Below are 13,679 nucleotides of genomic sequence, written 5' to 3'. Positions count from 1 at the left end.
CATAATCATATCACGGTTTTGGGACGTAAAAGTCCAACAATTATTGAAGAGATGCTGAATCAGATGACTCGATAGGCTGCTCGTATTGTTGTTGTCTTTTTACATAGCAGGCGTTCGTGCTTACGTGTGTTTACGAGTTACCTTCGACGCTGTGTGGCACTTGTGTCTGAGCGTACATGGGTTCTGTCCATTCCTTATCGTGTTTTCTTATCGCGATGGTGTGGTCGTCGATTGCTTCGACCAGTGATCACGTCGGCTCGTGTCAAAGCAGCCTGTCGTATATATGCTGGGAACTCCGATAACTGAGGCCCTCCAAGAAGAAAGCGGCAGAAGGCACGAGAGACGCATGCTTTCGTTTCCTGCCTTTGCGTGAACACTTGTATTTGGCAATGAAGGAAATCGTTGGGCCTCACCCTGGAAATAAAGGGTATCATGGCTCGCGCCGCGCCTTCCTTGAATGCGAGATTCTGTGCATGCGATATGGTACAGCGTAAGTGACGTGCAATCGCAGGTGCGAAAAGAGCAATCTTACGAAAGTGTATAGCGTGGGTACTTTGCTGTGGGCCAAAAGCCGAGATTGGAGCAACAACCTTCTCGAAGTTTTAGTCTGAAAATTCGTTTTAATTGCTGAAAAATCAGATTTTCTTTCCCTGAAAACATGCTCCCTGGCATAATTACGAGGTAAGGAAGGAAAACAGGAGAGACAGGAAAGGCAGGGATGTTAACCAGTTTAGCATAACCGGTATGCTATCTTGCACAGGGGAAAGGGTTGTGGGGATTGAAAGAAGAGTAAGGAAAGAGAGAAAAAGAAAGAGAGAGCGAGCACACACACAACGTCACAGTCCGGCAGTCTTCTGGGGTATACGGCATCAATACATAGCTTGCACGTGACGTCATGGACTCACAACATGGCTCCAACATGGCGGATTTGATGACGCCAAAGCAGTATAATCACGCGGTGATTAACCTGCGTCAGTGTGATAACGACGTCGCTGGAACGTTATTGGGCATCTGTGTTTGAATAACGAAGGAACAGCATGCGAGGTACTGATAACACATACGTAACGTCACAAAGTTCACGTCCAGCCATGTTGGTGCTCCAACCTGGCTGTTTCAGTGACGTCAGTGCAAGCCATCAATATCAGTATACATCCGTTCGTGCAAATATGTTGTCGTTAGAAATTTTTACTTTAATTATCGATGAGAGAGAGTGAACGCTTTTGAAATTTAGGTTGATTGTGGTTTTGGTGGGTGGTGCCCCTCTTCCAGGGCGCCCCATCGGCCACTTTTTCGGGTTGACATTCGAGGATAGTTGATATAGAGACATCGGTCTGTGGTCAAGGAGAGCGAGATCGATTGCGAGTGATCGTCTGTACATTGCCTAGCGAGGATAGTCCCAGAGGATACGCTGCAAAGTCTCCTCGATACCACAGACGTCGCAAAGGGCGTTGTAGGCCATCCCTAGACGCCACAGCCGGCATACCTACAAGGTCACCTTCCTTGTATGATAATACGGATCTAAGCATTGTGTAACTCAGAGGCACTGGTCCAGCTTTTGACAATCGAGGTATTTGTGCACCTTTCAGCGTAGATATAAAAGAGCTTTACTACACTCGAAGTTATACCATCCTTTTTGTGTCTTGTAGCCCTGGCATGATATTATTATTCCGAGTGGATCGTCTTTGCAATTCACCACGTTTAAATGGATTACCCTAACAACGGTTTGTGCTCGTATTTGACGTTCAAGGGCAGCCTAACCGCTGACGTGAACAAATGAGTCGAGTTACACAGAGCAACCTATCAATACTATCGCCAGAAAAAAAAAAAAAGAAAGAAGAATATGGATTTCGCCTTCGATTCGTCTTACACGAATGCAGAAGAGACTGCGTAACTTTTTTCCTTGAAACATCAGAAGTGCTCTTGACCAGCCCCATTGAAACGTTTAAACAATTATTTACAACACGAAGATTTAATTGCTATAAAAAGTTAATAGATTTTGCATTGGATCTTTTCAAATACCGTAAAATTATACGAAAATTATACGCACTTATTCGAATAACATGCGGAATGCATCAATAAGGAACGGTACCTTACAAAGAAGACAGGGCAGAACAGTAGCGTTGCCCACCGTAGAGGAACCTATAACCTTGCAAATATGTATGTCCAACCGAGGCAACTGTTATCAAGTGCGATAGCTAGGCGCTGAGTTAATCAGCGCTGCACTGAAGAATGCTGCTAGCAAGCCTCTATGGACCGGTGGACTTCTTACCACATCGAAGTAAAAATTGAAAATAAAGTTTCTCTTTTTTCACTCTGCTATAGAGTTGCAGACGTCAGAGACAGAACATACCACGTGCACAGTTCATGTGCCTCAAGTTGTCAGTTAATTAACCATCGTGCTTGTATACCTTCTAGTTTCCTGTTAAGCACAAATGGTAGACCGACCACGACGGAAAGGCGATAGTCCCAGGTTCGAATCACGCGAGGACGCGTCTTTCTTCAAATATATCAAGCTTGTCTATGTGAAATGTGCACTTATTATTCTTGTATCTTCCTGTCAACGTCGAAAACGCGCACGCAATATGTTTTTTTCTTACACGCATGGCGTTATAAGCAACTGTACTTAACAGAAAAAAGAAAGCCCCTCGTGTTAGCAGCGACGTCCTATATGGACCTTGACTTTCCATGGACACTTTCCATTTACTGAGATATCGCTGAAAAGACCTGCGAACGAAGCTTTCGACAGCTTGTTCTTTGTTCTTACACTCCAGGCGAAAAAAAAAAAAGAAAAGAAAAGAATACCTGTTACTCTTCTTTGGCGAGTCCTGATCGACTTGCCTGACATGCCACTCTCTATAAAGATCCACATTCATTCTCTTCTATAGAGTCCCGCCTCCTGTGACTCTCCTAAGAGAGTATAGTGAAATCCGAAGGGAGTGAACGTGTATCTTTATAAAGAGCTATATATGTGAGAAGCCAGGACTCACAGAAAGAGTAGCAGTCGATCATTTTTTTTCTCTTAAAGTGCTGGATCTCAAGGCTCACAGCACGAGGATCAATACAGTGCAGTGACCTGGCCCATACCGATCTAATAAGAACTCTGTTCAATAGCCCTATTGAGGAGCTGGCGATGTGTCACCCTCAAAAACCCTTTGCATACTTCGCTTTGTTACATTTTTTTTTCTTTATCTCGTTCTCGCTTTCCCCGCCGTTTCACCGTTCCTTTGTTTCGCGATATCTCCCCGCACTATCGTCGTCACTGTCAAGTGCGATCACTCTTAGCATGCAGCACCGCTATGACGTGCTATGACGTCCTGTACAAGTCCTGTATGACTCCCTGAGATGAATATTCTTTACCCGCCGCGGTGGTCTGTTGTGGTTATGATGGTCGACTCCTGACCCGAAGGTCGCGGGATCGAATCCCGGTCGCGGCGGCCGAATTTCGATGGAGGCGAAATGTCAGAAGCCTCTTGTACTTAGATTTAGGTTGACGTTAAAGCACCCCAGGTGAAAGAAATTTCCGCAGCCCTCCACTACGGCGTCTCTCAATCATACCGTGGTTTTGGGACGTAAAAACCCAAGAGTTATTATTTGAGATGAATATTCTAACACGGGGTGCAGCTGGAGGCAACGTTTGGACAATTGGTCTTGTCTTCTTTAAGAATACTCATACCGTGTTCAGGAATATTCATGTCTTCGAGCTTCCATCCTATCCTGTATGACTCCCTGAACGACGATCTCGCATTTCACTGCTTAATTCTAGAGTGCACGATCCCATTCCTCGCACACTGGCGGAGTCCCTTATCCCACACTTCTGCATCCCTGCCAGTGCGGATTGCAGAGCGGTGCACAACTGTTATCTCATCGTTCTCAGAAAAGCGTGTTGCAAGTGAAATACCCAGAGCGAGCGAAGACGTGGACGTTCACACGAAGCGGAACCTCGAGGACCAGTAAAACAACTCGAATGAAATCCGGCGATGCAATTGTTTCACTTTAATTACTGTAATGGCAAGTGCATAAAATTTTCCATCGATCTGGCTAGGTGTATAATGTCAACCTTCAATGTCCACAGGCATAGATAAATGGAATGCATTCAGACTTATTCAAAAATTGTTTTTATTTCTTAGGGCACACTCATGCTCAGACTCAGCAAAGTCCTCGTCATCCGGACTTACTCACACTCAACGTCACTCAACTTTTGCTTTTCGGCGATCACTCGGACTAAAAATTACCAGTATTCAACTCGGCCGAACCGACTCGGACTCAGACTCGTTAAAGGTCTGCTGGACCGGGCTTACTGACAGCGTTTATTATACTCTTCTGTCTTCGTGCCCAATTTCATTAAAAATATTTTTCTCAGCACTAGCAAGCAATTATCCAGCTTGTCCTTCACCTAGATGTCTTTTCAGTAATCAAATAATAAACTAACGCAGTACATCCTTCTTGGTAGCATCGCTTGAAGTAAGACCACTTCATTCAAATGCAGTGTTCTCTTACATAGTACCTGCTTACGCGACAGTCGTATATTGTATATGTAGTCATGCCTCTTAATTATGTGTGTGTGAGGGCACAGACAATAACGAAGTTTGCGGGACGCGAAATTTTCGAGAAAGCTATATTCTCGCTTTGTCTAGGAAGATAACTTGCAAATAAATGTTCCAGCCTGTAGCTAGTATTGCAACCTGTACATTAAACGCGCTAGATTAGAAGCGTTAGGCACTAACAGAGCAGGAGTTCGCATTTGTAGTTGCCATTTGTAGTTGTACTTCTGCGTCAGGGGGGAGTGTACGTGTTTGTGTCCACGGTGCTGCAGTGTATATATGAACGAATTTGCACCAGTCGGCGCAGACAGTCAAACAATGCGTTATTGTATTCTCCTCACGATTATCAGCAGACACTTCGCAAGAGCTCGTGAGCACCCCTTCGCGAGATACCTCGCAAGATTAATCGGAGCTAGGCAGCGTAGATCCGGGGATTAGGTATCGCAGGAGTGGAAGCTGATTACAGTCCTTTAAACAAAAAAGCGCAGTATTGCGGCGGCGGCTTTGTATAATGCTCCCGATGAAGAAGGTTCACGGCGGGCGCAATAACACTCCGGGAGCATGCACGGGCTCACGTAAGACAGACGCGCCGTCCATAGTTCGTGTATATGGTACACATACGCACATAAGGCTGCACCCCCTTTCAGGCCTATCGGGCGGGAGCGAGAACACTGCAATCACGATCGCGCATCCTGGTCGGCCCATAAGAAGGAGCGGGCATTATACGGAACCAGCTACGGCAGAAAACTACCCAGAGCTCATCGCACGGGCATGAAGCACCGCTGACACTGTTTCTGGTTCCTATATATCGCTTAACAAGGGACGCTCTCTGCACTGCTGAGGAAAGGGCGGGCTACGGTTTGCAAAAGCGTGGCCCGGTCGGGAGCTTCTTGCTACACCTTCACGCCAAGAGTGCGTGCGTGAGTGTGCGTAAGCAACGAGTGCGTGTCTATACACGGGTACAGACACGGTACGCAAGGTGAAGGTCGTTCTTGCACACGGCACAGGAACGGAGAAGTTGAGTTGGCGGTATACGGGCAAGCCCATGCCCTCGTGTCTGTGTGTTACGAGGTTGCGGCCCATGCGACTGGTGAGGGAGCAGACGTGAGACGCAAAGCAAGAAAGGGTGTGTGTGGAGTAGTGTGTGACGTGCCCAGTCACTTAGGAGGTAATTGTTAAGTAGCGTTGATATTAAAAACAGGGGGGCCAACGCAGCGCCGCCAGCGCTGCAGCTCTGGGGCGGTTTGATCGTCACGTATTATGTCTGCCACGGTTGTACCCTTCTTCGGGCTCGTACGATTGGTCCGCCGGATTGGGCGACGTGCATTTGGTTCTCGGTGTTTCGATTTCTCTGTGAGTTTGCATCGTCTGGGTGCCTTTGTTGTTATCCGCGGTACCAGCGTTCCTTTTTTTTTTTTTCTTTCGTATTAGCACTAGAGGCCTCCTAGTTCCAGAGGCATCGGCCTTCTTTGAGTGGGGTTGGGTTGGTGGTGGGGAGGGATGATTCGAAGATTGCAGATAAAGAAAAGAGGTTGCGCAGACGGGAGTAGCGGCTTCGCCACTGATCACCCTCCCTTCTTCTGCCTGTTCCGCATTTTGTATCTTCGGTTTGGTCTTGAAGGCTTGCCTGCACCACGAAGGGTGCGGGAGACCCCCTCCTTCGCTGATCATGACACGATCGTTAATTTTGTGCCAGCTCTATGCGAAATGTAGGTCTCTGTGGAAGCTTCGCGCAGGAGTCCGGGCGTTGGCCCGCGGAATTCTGGTTCCTTCGTGAAAGGGTATATCTTGCGGTCAGTGCGAAAGGATGCGCTGCCTCTGGCGTGTTGCATTTGCGATGGCTGTGAATCTCGGACGCATGGAATGATGGCGGGATGTCTCGGAGCTTTTGGGACGTCAGCTATATTGCGGGCATTGCAACGAGCAAGTTGCATGCCGTGTGCTTCGTAAAGGCGTGAAAGAGAAATTTAGAATGGGAAGAATGAAAGACAACCCGGCAACATTGTTCGGCTTAGATTCAGTAAGAGACGTAAATACGATTACAAGTGAGCGAAAAGAGGAGGTTTTGCATGCCGAAGACAGCAAATTTTTCATGAAACGGCGGTAGGCGGAAGTTCTAACTACGAATACTGGCTCGTAAATTATACACGTAGAACATGGGTAGCATAAATTTTACTTCGCATGACCCGTTTTTATGCTTGCTTTCACTAATAAATTCTCGCTTTCGTGAAATACACTCTTAATCAAATCCTGGTTAAATGCTGGCTGTATCAAGGAAACCAAACGAAAAATGTCTGGTTTCCCGGCTGTATCTAGCACTTTAAGCGGGACCTGATTAAGAGTGTAGCTTATATATCTTCGTCTACCAATGAACCCGCAAGTTTACCTTTGGGGTTGTCAAATAGCAAAAAAGGAAAACAAACGGCTGGGTGTTCAACGAAAGTGAGATTGCCATAAGTGATAATGGGCATTGATGAAGTATTTCAAACATTTTACTAGCCCCGCTCTTCATTATGCAGCGCCAACGCTGAGCAGAAACATTTTCCTCCTCACCTTCGTATTTTTTATTCTCTTCAAAGTTCATCGTACGTGGGTGCGACCTTTCGATTCCATCACTGTTATGTGTCTTTGAGATTTTTATCATTGTATTAATGCTGTGCGTTGCCACGGTTTGTATAGCCTTTAGGTATTGTATTTATACATCTAGTTTAGATGTGTTTTTAGGCACTTTGAGTGTTTATTCATTTAAGTGCCTCCTCTTCGTGGTCCACGCGTGTCATTGTGTATATATATATTTGAACAAACGAATAACCCTTAACCACATAACTTCTATTCCCCGCACTACCGTGCGTGGCGCTCTTTATCGAAGTCATGAACCCCAACCAAAGTCCCTGAAATTGCTATCCTGACCCACGCATATGTGTAAGTCGGCCATGCAGGCAGCGGCGGCGGGCGACGTTTCTCTCTGAGCCCTTTCGGGAGGAAGCAAGAATCTCGCCCGAGGTGTGGTCGCCTCGGAGCACCGTCCTCTTCTCTACGTTCGGAGATCAAAAGTCAACAAGAACAAGAGACGGGCGTTCGACGGAGGGCCTCACAGACTGTCGGGCAGCAGGGCGAGGAAGCTCTCCACGAAGAAGAAGACGAAGAAGCAAAGTCGAGAGGCAAGAGGAAAAATATGCAAGCCGGAATGGCGACGTGGGAAGTGCATCGCAAGCGGCTTTTCTTCTCCGCACTGTCTGTGTATCTGTCTGAGTGCGTGCGTGCATGTGTCTGCGCGAGCACGATCGAGGGAGGAAGAAGAGGAAGACGCCGCGCCGGAGAAGAAGAGTACGCAACGAGCGGGCGGGCGGCAGCGCCGCGTGGTGTCGGCGGCGCGAACTCGAAGTGGGGGCACGCGCGGAGCATTCCAAGGACAACTGCTCCTGCTGAACCAGACCTGCACGTCCCTTCCTCTTGACACCCCTCGGTTTGGCGCTGCCGCGCTGCGGCGGCAAACGACCCCCACAGACAACGTAGTGAGCAAAGGATTGCCGCGACGCCTTTGGCTAAGACGCGGTGTCCCTTTTATATATATGTTTGTTTGTTTTTGGTTCTTGCTTTATGGTGGGGGGGGGGGGGGGGTTCGTTGTTGCAGCGGTCGCTGCACCGTGTCAATCGCCGTTCAAGCCAAGGTTCGCTTTGTGGACAGACATTAAATGTGGGACAAAATGACGAGGCAGAAAGAAGGCGTTGTTTTGTTCGAAAATGTGAACGGAACTTCATATTTCGATAGAAAGGAGGATAACGTTTGAACAGGGGCTACAAAAAACGCTCACTACCCAAAAATTAAACGTACTGATCATAGTAGTGATCATAGTGAGTTAATCATATCTTCTTCGAAGTCGGTGGTTACGGCTTACACATGATGGCCAGACCTTTTTTTTTGTGCTCTCTTTTTGCTACTTTCTGGCGTGCCATTGTATTTGAGTACTTTTACAGAACCAAACTGATTTATTTGAATGTTTGCTTCACTGTACGTTCGTGGCAGTTAAGGAAGTAGTTGTACCCATAAATTTCCTTATTTCATCCGCGATGTGTTTCGAAGATCTCTGCGTTTATACGAAAGAAAACCAGATCAAATATAGGAGTTGTATAACGCACCAATGCTAACCCTGTCACTCTACACGACTAAGGCTTGCTACAGTCTGCTTGTCTGGCAAGTGTCCACCATCAAGCCGGTAGGACCCCATTTCCTTGCCCACCCCCCCTCCTGGTTACGTCATTGGCTAAAAGGTCGATAACACATTTCATGCAGAATTATGAAAATGTGCTCAGTTTAAGAGTACGAAGCTGTTTTTAGAAGGCTCAGTTCTGTGAGGCTGAGCAATGTGGGTATGTCGGTCGCAACCAGGACTAAATACAACAAAGTGCAGTGCAATACCACATTCGTTGAGACACATTCTATTTACAACCAATGTAATTTCGCAATTGAAATTCCGCAGCGCTCACCTCAATTCTTTGCTCTGGTGAAATGGTTGACGTCACGCCTCGTCCGCCGGTCTCAATATCCGCACGTTTCAGCCAGTGTCGTTACTGAAGAAACAAGAACAAGTTATCATACACAATTGCATGTTTTTCCGTGACATCGATTTGGTTCACGACATGTACGAACCGCCTGTCGAAAACACAAAGAAACAAGAAAAAGACACGGAATATTGCAATTTTCGAAGCTGCACAACTACAGGAACACACCAAAAAAAAAAGCTCAGAATTCTTAGGTAACACATGTCACCAGCGAAGGCAGCAATACAACCGGTACAATTACATCAACGGGAATAAATATATGGGTATAAAGGAAGCACACATTACATATAGAGAATATTCAAAATGTTCACATTCGTTAGCCTGCTCGAATATTGCAAATTCCTAAACAATTATCAGCAAGGTCACCCTTAGAAAACTGAATTTTGAGTGGATGATTGTGTTGTGTGCAATTTAGAACGTGGGCAAATGATTTGCTCTTTTCTTTTCCACAAACGATATATAGTTAACAAAGAGTGGTGGCATATGCTTTCAGAGCTACTATTCCTGTAATATATTAGATTTCAAAGATGTGCTTGAATCGTTATTTAAAGGCATAATGAACTTTTTTTATATATATGACACTTTCACACGACTAACTGCCGCAGTCCAGCGTCAGCGAAAAACTACAAAGAATGCTGATTACTGACTGGATAAGAAGGCGGACACGCACATGAAAGCACGCGAACAATTGTCTACAGTTTATCTACGGAAATCAGCTACCAGTGCAGAAACATGCAATAGGCCATTGTCACAAAGACCCCACGAAGACCGCCTACTGATCGCATCAGTAGCCATGAAATACCTCGTTTCTCGGAAGCAGCAAGTGCAAATGCCACAACACGGTATCACGCCTTCCTTGTCTGAGAATGTACTACAATACGTTTTAAGGCGAAAGATTCAGATGTCTTATCAAACGGGAAAGGGGACCATCACTGTCAACACGAACGATGCAAAAAGTCACGGGATCAGAGATGAGTTCATAGATGGCATCACATATCGTCACAACTTCTGACGCCATCGTGTTGTCACACATCGTCAAAATATATGACGCCACCATGACGTCACTATGACGTTTCATGATGACGTCATCGCATGACATCGTCGCTTCGTCAAAGTTGGACCGATACCGGAGGCAATGCAATGGCACATGAGGAGCAAAAAGCTTCAGGAGTGGGGCAAGGATTAGTATAATCGACTGACAAGAAAAATTCGGCAGATCCCATGCCTTGTCGGAATGGATTTCATTCGAAGCAGTCGGCAAGTAATGTCAATGCTGCATTTTTTTTTTCTCTCTCTGAGCCAAGCGTTACGAGGTGGATCGCCGTGTTTTTGTAAGTGTAGTAGTTGTGTGAACAGCACCCACGTTATAGCACAGACGTCAGTATTATCGAAACGAGGTGCACTTGACGGTGCGATTGATGTGAATATCATAGACAACTTTCATTAGCGTATTCCTCCGGGGTCGAGGAACGCTTGAATACAGCTTGCTAAATCATAAGGATGAAATGTATCGTTTATTAGACTACAAAAGCGGAGCCAACGCTGGAACCAGTATTGACGTTAACCCGACACGACCCCTGTATCATAGGAGCACATACGTAGTGTTTATTGCTTTGTTATAAAATTAGATAGCCAGCACCACAACCACAATCGACGTTGCACAAACATTACGCCTGCATAGGCTGTTTTTCCAAACAAGTTTATAGACCTGACGTGGCTCTGTGGTAGAATACCTGACTGCCACGCAGAACGCTTGAGTTCGACACCTGCTGGATCCTGACTTTTATTCTTCGCATTCGTCGGGTCAAACGCTGCCGATGTCGGTTTTTCTTAACTCCCTCTCATTTAAATGGCCAATGTCTGTTCTCGCCGTTCCTGGGTAGACATAAACTGTCATTCTCCTGTGCCGCATACCCGCATACCGCGGCCCATGGTATACGGGTATGTGCCACACGTGTCTGGAGGAAAGGGTTTGACGACGTACGCGAGGACATTCACGTTTTTACAGCGAAAGCTGTTATGAGATCATTTCACCGGCCGTTTTCGGCGCCGTAGTTGTCCGCCGCCGCCGCCGCCGCCGCCGGTGTCCGTAACCACTATCGCTCGAAATAAGAAAAAAAAAACGAAATAAGAAGAAAATTCAAGGATGTAACGATGTTCGAACCTGGGCCCTCTGCGTAGGAGCCCAGTATTCAACCTCTGAGCCATGCCGGTGCTTGAAACTGCTTTGCAAAAGGTCCTATACAGGCTTCATGTCGGGAAGGAACCACATTAACATATGCAATATAGCGTGGTAGAAGAGTAAAATAAACACCAAGCGTCGCACAACGCGAATTCTGTAATCAGGCGTCACACAATGCGAATTGCGCAAGGAGAAGGTTGTTGAATGCTTCGAACCCATTACAAAGGGCTCCGCCATAATTCTTCATCGTCATGAGGCACAGCATCAACAAAGTGCGCATAATGCCTTACATGCGTTTAGCAGGTACCACGGCTCTCCGTAGAATGACGAAAAATGGCATAATGCCTGCTTTCTTACTTCTCAAAAATTACAATGATTTATAGCATAGTGGGTTCTTCGCAAGTGCACTTGTATTAGTTGCCAAGGAAGCCCATAAGCGCATGATCCATTTCCTCGGGGTCTCAGTAAAGTTCTTCGCCCCCCCCCCCACTCTCTCTCCCACGTCAACGTATGTTATACAGCATGGCGGGAGAGGGACATAGCGACCGGGCGTCACCTAATGCAAATTACATAACTGGTGGGCCGTTTAAAGCTTCCAACCCATTACAAAGGGTTGAGCCATAATTCTTCATCGTCATCAGTCGTCGCGTCAACAAAGTGCACATAATGCTTACAGACGTGTAGCTGGTGCCTCGCTTCTCCGCAGAATGACGGATAATGGCTTAGTAAGTGCTTCCGAACTTCACAACAATTGTGATTTATTGTGGGTACCTTGCTAGTGTACTTGTAGTAGTAGCCCCAAGAGAGCTTACAACGGTGCTTTAGAAACGCCACTCTTCCAGCTTTCGCTGTGACTGTGCTGCGGTTTCAGCGCAGGCCTGGCGTTTTTTCATATCATGACCAGACAATCATATTCGTTAAACTCTCTTACCTTCCCATACCAATTTATGTCTACAGCAAGTTAAGGAGGCCATCACAAGAGCGCCCAGACGTAGGCGGCTGATAGATAGGTCGATAGATAGAAACGCTCAAAGTGCCTTGGGTTCACTCAGAAATGCTTCGCACTTAAAAATGGCTTTCGCCTTTGAGACGTCTTATGAGAAGGCATAAGGGGCCGTGCAACCTTTCATGCCCTTAGACAAAGCATTCTGCCACAATGCCAGCAAAAACACCACCAAGAAGAAGCACTTAGAAATCGAAGCACGATTCCCATAAGACTATTAAATCGTGGACTATTACTCTAGCGCATAAAAAGTTAACGATTAGGACATAAAAAAATAGGCATCACGCATAAGATACTTGCCGTTGCCAGCCGAGAGTTCGAAGTGTTCCTGCGAAGAAGAGGGTATGAACTGGACAGCCAAACCATCTTCAGGAACGATGAACACTATCACTTCATTACGAGCGACTCTGTCGGCACTCCGCAAACACATTTGTAAACCATTAATAAGAAGCGCGTTCATTCGGAAGGATGATTCCTGTCAAAACGTTCTGCAGATCTCAACGGTATACGAAATACTCGGCGTCATCGATGAGATCTCGAGCAGACCGCCTTGACCTCCGCGGCACCTTCGAAGACCCAAGCAGCAACGGAAGGCGCGAACCGGACTATGTGAAGACCACGACGGTCCTTCTATTGGAGATTCGAGAATGCACCCTACATCGCCCGAGTCATTATATAAGCACTTCCGCCGCCACGCCGCGGACAACCATACATGAGAAGCTCGCGCCTGGCAGTGTTCTTCACCCTCACCTCCTGCTGCCCGTTAAGCAGCAAGTGTGTGTGTGTGTGTGTGTGTGTGTGTGTGTGTGTGTGTGTGTGTGTGTGTGTGTGTGTGTGTGTGTGTGTGTGTGTGTGTGTGTGTGTGTGTGTGTGTGTGTGTGTGTGTGTGTGTGTGTGTGTGTGTTGAAGAAATCGTTTTGGAACGGTCGCTTAAGGAGCAGACGTTTGACCGGCGCACAATGGACCATCAGCGCCATGCAGCGGCATCCGAGTCACGCTCTGGTGATCACAGAGACCAGCTGGGAGGGACCGCTGTGCCAGCGGCCACTTTATTTCTGTGTTTGTATACACACACTTGCCGTTGAAAAATTGGTCCTCCGCTTTATACGGTCGCCCTCTAAAACGCCGTCATGCCCTTATGTGCCCCTTCCACCACCTCTGAGAATCCCGTTGTCTTCTACGCGGCGAAAAAGAGGTTTTGAGAAATACGCTCCGATCGTGTCCATGAGAAACGACGTTTATAGATCGCGCGTCCATGGTCGCTTTGGTCCCTCCAAGAACTGTCACGTCCGATTGTAACGCCCATTTTCGGGTTGATTGATCGATCGATTAGCCTAAGACCGACGGAATAGACACGCTGTTCCAAAGCAGGGCAGCGATCACTGAAAGA

General features: G+C 46.8%; 1 protein-coding gene across 3 annotated transcripts in view; it reads right to left on the bottom strand.

Moving 5' to 3' along the window:
* LOC119401763 (G1/S-specific cyclin-D2) overlaps positions 1-13,679 on the bottom strand; it is a 321,278-nt gene that overhangs the window by 112,207 nt on the left and 195,392 nt on the right. For all 3 annotated transcript variants that reach the window (XM_037668731.2, XM_037668730.2, XM_037668732.2), the window contains one exon: positions 9,030-9,113. The gene's annotated coding sequence lies outside the window, so the exon portion shown is untranslated. The remainder of the gene's footprint in view (positions 1-9,029; positions 9,114-13,679) is intronic.

The sequence above is a fragment of the Rhipicephalus sanguineus genome, chromosome 8 (genome assembly GCF_013339695.2).
Source record: "Rhipicephalus sanguineus isolate Rsan-2018 chromosome 8, BIME_Rsan_1.4, whole genome shotgun sequence".
Classification (NCBI taxonomy): domain Eukaryota; kingdom Metazoa; phylum Arthropoda; class Arachnida; order Ixodida; family Ixodidae; genus Rhipicephalus; species Rhipicephalus sanguineus.
Note: the sequence above shows the minus strand (reverse complement) of the source record. Positions and strands in the feature narration are given on the sequence as shown.